Source organism: Lycium barbarum, chromosome 2, assembly GCF_019175385.1.
Source record: "Lycium barbarum isolate Lr01 chromosome 2, ASM1917538v2, whole genome shotgun sequence".
NCBI lineage: Eukaryota > Viridiplantae > Streptophyta > Magnoliopsida > Solanales > Solanaceae > Lycium > Lycium barbarum.
In genome coordinates this window covers 34760690-34767535 of record NC_083338.1, presented here as the reverse complement: position 1 = coordinate 34767535, position 6846 = coordinate 34760690, and positions in this window count along the sequence as shown.

The window sequence follows — 6846 nt, the reverse complement described above, 5'->3', positions numbered from 1 at the left end:
CGAAAGGTACGTGCTATGACTATCGTCTGATTTCTTTCTTAAATGACCTGTCATTCGGATTATTCTGTCGAGTCTTTGTAAATATTTTATAATGCAAAAGTTTCTCACTACTCCACTCGTGGATGCCTCAATACTTCCTTCACTGAGCCCGGCCAGGATTTGTTATCAAGCGTATTCCACTACATTGTTCGCCGTGCCTCGATGTGAGGGGGAAGGTATGACATGTACATGGGTCCGGAGTATGATGTGCCATGTACACCTATGTTCTGATATGATATGATATGATATGATATGATATGATATGATGTGGCCATCTGATATGTTACGGAGCTATTCCCTACTCTGAAGTATGATGTGTTGTGGCGCCAGTGACGGGGTGGCGCCACGTTCTGTTCACCGAGTCCCGTATTGGGGCCGGATTTGGCATATGTTTCTGCATGCATTATTTACGTTTTGTATGTATACATTTTGATATCCTGGACTTTGCACTCATTTTCTGTATTTTCTGTTCCGGTTATGATTTCGTCTACTGTACTTCATGCTTTACAAACTCAGTACATATTCCGTACTGACCCCCTTTCTTCGGGGGCTGCGTTTTCATGCCGCGCAGGTACAGACGACAGGTTTGCTGATCCGCCCGCTTAGGACTTTGTTCTGCTATTTTGGAGCGCTCTTTTATCCGGAGCCTATGTTTTGGTATAGTATTCTGCTATTGTATATATGTACGCTATTCAGGGGTACGACGGGGCCCTGTCCCGTCTTATGTTTCTGTTATTACTGTTCGTAGAGGTCTGTAGACACATATGTGGGTTGTGTATATGTTCTGGGAAATACGTATTCTGTGATGGCCTTATCGGCTTCTATGCGCTACATCTGCTTATGTACGATAGCTTGTGACTCTGTTTGACTTTATATATTTATATATCTAATTTATATGTTGGTTCGGGGTTACTGGGTACGTAAGGTGTCCTGCTCGGACACGAGTCGCGGCCAACGGGGTTGGGTCGTGACAGTATCATTCTTGGAATTTTCGAGCCCGAGAATTATATGCAAAATTTTCAAAGTGCGAGTTTTGGCTGAATTCAGTAACATTTCTGCGCCATGTCATTTCAGATGATGGTATTCGAGTCGACACTCAGAAAATTGAAGCTGTGAATACTTGGCCAAGGCCTACGACGCCCACAGAAGTCCGTAGTTTTCTGGGATTTGCACGATACTACAGAAGATTCATAGAGGGATTTTGTCACACCCTAATTCCGCTAGGGTGTGATGGGCACCCGACCCTTACCTAGGGCCGAGCGAACCCTCAGACTCTTGCTGCACATAAAATCATGTCAAACTTTTCAAATCAAATGAGATGAAATACATCGTAAATTTTTTTTTTCCAGAAATATTCTTTCACGTAGCTTCCAAGCATAACGAATCAATAATCATACAAAATTCAGTACATAACACAGACCGACATTTTGGCTGACGGAGCCGCTTACAGACTGACAACCAATACCCACGACGCTGTCTGCAAAGTCTCTAACGTAATCCAGAAAGCATAACATACCAACTCTGACTCGGCAGCACTCCGGGAACAAATGGAGCTTGCCATCTGCACTGGAACATCTTCTATATTGTCTTCAACTCACCTGGGAGTACCTGCGCGGCATGAAACGCAGCCCCCCGAAAAGAGGGGGTCAGTACGAAATATGTACTGAGTATGTAAAGAATACAACACAGAAAGCAAAGTCACAACTGAAATACGATATATAGAAAGCGAGCACAATAGCCAGCATACTAAGGAGTCGTATCCGGCGTACAACAGGCAAAAGAAGTTCCGGAGAAATCAACACGGCAATCGGGATGACAAAATATTTGCTTTCTTTTGGAAAACATCTTTGTTTCACACACATAGAAGAATCAACGCACAATTTCCGTGGCCATAAGTCCAGCGGTCACAATCACACATACCGCGGTCAAGTATCCAGCGGTTTTCTATCACAAGTTCGACATACCGCGGTCAAGGGTCCAGCGGTCTATGTCGGCATAATGACAAGTGCGGCAGACGCGGTCAAGGGTCCAGCAGTCAATGCCACACGTCCGGCATGACGCGGTCAAGGGTCCAGCAGTCACTGTCGGGCACGCCGCGGTCGAGGGTCCAGCGGCCAATATCACATATGCGCATATTCACATAACCGGCCCGGGACTCGGTAACACAGAAGATAACCAGACAAAATGCCAAATTATCACTTTCCAAACATAATCACACATGCCAGGATCATGCATCACACAGGACTCAGGTATACCAAAATCGTATATCGGAAAATAAAGAAAATAAGTAGTTTGTCCAGAATCTCAGGGTAAGATTTTTAAAAACGCTTTAGATGTCAAAAACATTTTATAATGCTCATGAAGGTGGTCATAACACCTATCATATAGTGAACAGCATAATAACCAGGAGTTACCTGCGAACTCCGGACAAGAGTACATTGGCTAAAGCCGTACATCACATGTCAGGGTTTCGGTCCCCACAATTGGGTCAATAATCATTAAAATCCGTCACGGGATAGATAAAATATCTCCCGTTTAGTAGTCGGAACAATAACCATGAGTTCCCTTGACTTACCGTACGGGAATAAGACAAACAGAACAATAAGAGAGGCATCGGGGATAGCGGGCCCACCTCGGGCCAAGTCGAGGCGGCGGACGAGAATCACGCCCATTAGACTCTACGGAGTCATCCAGGAAAGTTTTAGAACGATCGGGTTACATTTGTAAACGTTTTGGAAGTCCAACCACTTTTCTAGTAAAATGCACCTTTTATAATTCAATTCTATTGAATGAATAGTAACGAAAACTAATCTCGGGTTACGATGAGCAGGATGGTCCCCGAGGCCGAAATCTCAACCTAGTAGACCTAGGGCATGCCAAAGAAGGAAAGGATAAGCTTTACATACCTTTCGCGCTACTCACGCTTGTCCAAACTCAATCTCCGTTTCGCCCAAAACCTACAAATGGTCATTTTTACCAATTGTTAACTATAAGGCTTTTGGTATTCAATCTTTAACTCATCACTTGTCTACAACAATTTGGGCAGCATATCCCCTATAAACTCGTCTAACCGAATTTCCAATTGCTCTCCTGTTGACACAGAAATACCAACAATAACAAATGGACACAACCATATCTTCAATTCTTTTATTTCAACAAGAACAACAACATATCAAAACAGCCCCCAACTGTAACATAACGATGCCCGAAATTCTAACGAACACTTGCAATACACCAAGCAGCCCATATGCACTTCTTATACCTTATTTCATGCAATATTTTCAGAAAATTTCAGGGAAATACAACAGCAGCCACTCGACACCACATCATCTACTCATGTGCAATAAAACCACATTATTATCTCTATAATCCTTACAACAACCCACAACAATTTAACTCCAACTCTAACCATTAAATTCCTTCACTCTCCTCACATATCCATGATTACAACAACCAAAATATTAATTCAAATCGGTTCATCAATTTCAATTAAAACAGCCCCTCACCCATAAATTTCAACAAAACAATAAACGAGTTTATAATGTTGTTTTCTCCATTCTAATTCGTTAAAACTCTAAATAAACACTTTAATAACATAAAAGGAATTTTATAAATACCTTATCAGAAGCTCCACCACGAAAATTTCATCCCCCAAGACCAATATTTATCTCAAATTGAAGGCAACACAACGTACAACGTTTTTCTCTTCATGAGCTTCGGGATTCGGAGCCCGGATTTTGATCAAAATGGCTTCCTTAGCCTAGGATCTCTCTCTCTCTCTCTCTAATGTTTTGGAGGATATTAGCTGAAAATGATCAGCCCTCAAGTGAATTTGCCATATATATTAACGTTAATGGGCCTCATGGGCCGAAACATTAGTGTTTGGGTCGGGTCCAAACTTGCTGCCCTGCCAGCCCAAATTGCATCGTCCATATTTCCTTATCCAAATATCATTTTGACGAGCGGTTTGTTGAGTTGGAAACTAGACTCGATGAACTTCATTTTAGGCGTTTGAAACACCTTAAAACTCCTCATATACTAGGAGATATTCCCCCAACAATATGGGCTAAAAATCTGGTCCGAGATTTTACTGAAGTTGTTCCAATTCATTTTGTTTAGATTCGTTTATCTTCTAATCCTCTTCCAACTCTCATGTAACCTCTTATACATACATATACATACCCATATACATACATAACAATCCATACACGTCTCGAAGGGTCCGGAGAATCACCATAACCTTAAACGTAACTGGAGAACTTACGAAGCTTCGACGAAACTCCAATCGCAAAAATATATTCATATCTTTTATCCATCTTCTATATCATTACTAATAATCTCAAATACTTTAAAAGGGCACTCACATTACCTCATATACGCTCATAACGCGATTTCAAATCCTTTAGGTTACGATGTCACCTCGGGATACTTAAGGCAACCATATATATAACGATATTCTTACTAACTCGATTAACTTTCCTTGAACTTTCTTAACTCATTCTTTCTTGTCTTAATTTAAATAGCACAGACTCTTACGGGGTGTAACATATTTTCCTCTATTTCAGCCCCATTAACAAAGCTAACACAGACGTCAGTTAAATTTCAATGAAATGATGCTTGTGAACGCAGCTTCCAAGAGTTGAAGGACAGATTAACCTCAGCTCCAGTCTTAACACTTCCAGAAAGGTCAGATGGTTATGTGGTGTACTGTGATGCTTTCGGCATTGGGTTAGGATGTGTGTTAATGCAGCACGGTAGAGTCATTGCTTATGCTTCGAGACTGCTGCAGAAACATGGAATGAACTATCCAACTCATGACCTCGAATTAGCTGCAGTTATTCATGCATTAAAGATGTGGAGACATTACTTGTATGGTGTGCATGTTGATATCTATACAGATCACAAGATTCTTCAGTAAATTTCCAAACAGAAGGAGTTAAATCTGCGGCAGAGGCGGTGGTTAGTGTTATTGAAAGATTACGATGTAAATATTTTATACCACCCCGGAAACGATAATGTAGTGGCTGATGCACTTAGCGGCCGATCAATGGGCAGCCTACGTGAAGTTCCTCCGAAAAAGAAAGAATTGGTTCATGAGCTCCATCAGTTAGCTAATCTTGGAGTACGTGTAATTAATTCGAGTAGTGCAGGGATTGGTATTAATGATCCCACAGTTTCATCCCTGAATGTAGAAGTGAAAGAGCGTCAGTATGAAGATTCTCACTTGTGCCATTACAGAGACACATCCCATGGAAAAGAGAAGTCCCCATTTGAAACTTCCATGGATGGAATTCTTAGATACCAAGATAGGCTATGTGTGCCAAATGTCGCAGAATTGCGCCGTCGAATTCTAGAGGAAGAACATTACTCTCGGTATTCTATTCACCCAGGTGCAACAAAGATGTATCATGATCTCAAATTAATATATTAGTGGGATGGCATGAAGAGAGACATAACAGAATTTGAAGCTCAATGTCCAAATTTCCAACAAGTGAAAATCGAGCATCAAAAGCCAGGCGGATTATTGCAAGCAATGGAAATCCCTACTTGGAAATGGGAAATGATCAACAAGGATTTTATTATGGGGTTACCTCGTTCCCGAGGCAAGTATGATTCTATATGGGTGATTGTGGACAGACTCACGAAATCAGCCCATTTTCTTCCGGTTAGAACTACATACTCAACAGAAGACTATGCAAGGTTGTATCTCAAAGAAATCGTGCGAATCCATGGTATTCCACTATCTATCATCACAGATAGAGGAGCAGAGTTTACAGCCAAGTTCTAGAAATCCTTCCAAGAAGGCCTAGGTACTCAGGTGAAGCTTATCACGACATTTCATCCACAGACTGATGGACAGGCCGAACGTACTATTCAGACTTTGGAAGATATGCTACGGGCATGTACACTAGATTTCGGTGGTAGTTGGGATGATCACTTACCTCTGATTGAGTTTGCATATAACAATAGCTATCATTCCAGTATTCAAATGGCTCCGTACGAAGCTTTATATGGAAGGAAGTGCAAGTCCCCAATTGGATGGTTTGAAACAAGAGAAGTACAGCTAATAGGCCCTGAATTGATTCAGCAAGCGGTAGAAAAATTCAAAGTGATCCGAGATCGATTGTTGACAGCCCAAAGTTGCCAAAAATCTTATGCGGACAACCGCCGGCGAGACTTGGAATTTCAAGTCAATGACTGGGTATTTTTGAAGGTATCGCCAATGAAAGGGGTGATGAGATTTGGCAAGAAAGGGAAGTTAAGTCCTCGATACATTGGACCCTATAAAATTATCCGCAAGGTGGGTCATGTAGCCTATGAATTGGACTTACCTTCAGAGCTTGAATCAGTCCACCCAGTTTTTCATGTCTCAATGCTCCGTAAGTGTATTGGAGACCCTACGAGGATTGTTCCGATTGATGAGGTCCAAGTGACAGAAAAGCTAGCATATGAAGAAGTGCCTATTGCCATCTTAGACAGGCAAGTGCGAAGACTTCGAAACAAGGAAGTAGCTTCAGTCAAAGTTTTGTGGCGAAACAACAACCGAGAAGAAATGACTTGGGAAGCGGACGAGAAAATGAAATCCACATATCCGCACTTGTTTCATCCCCCAGGAGAGATTCAAGATGAAACACTAACAATATGAGGTACGTACGCTTTCTTTTCATGCTTTTGGTCGTGTGTGGCTAATTTATAGTTCTATTGTGTTGTGGCCTTGTGAGGCAATATTATTATGGGCTGTAGTGACAGGATGGTAGTGCCATATTGTCACACCCTAATGTTGATAGGGCATGACGGGCACCCGAC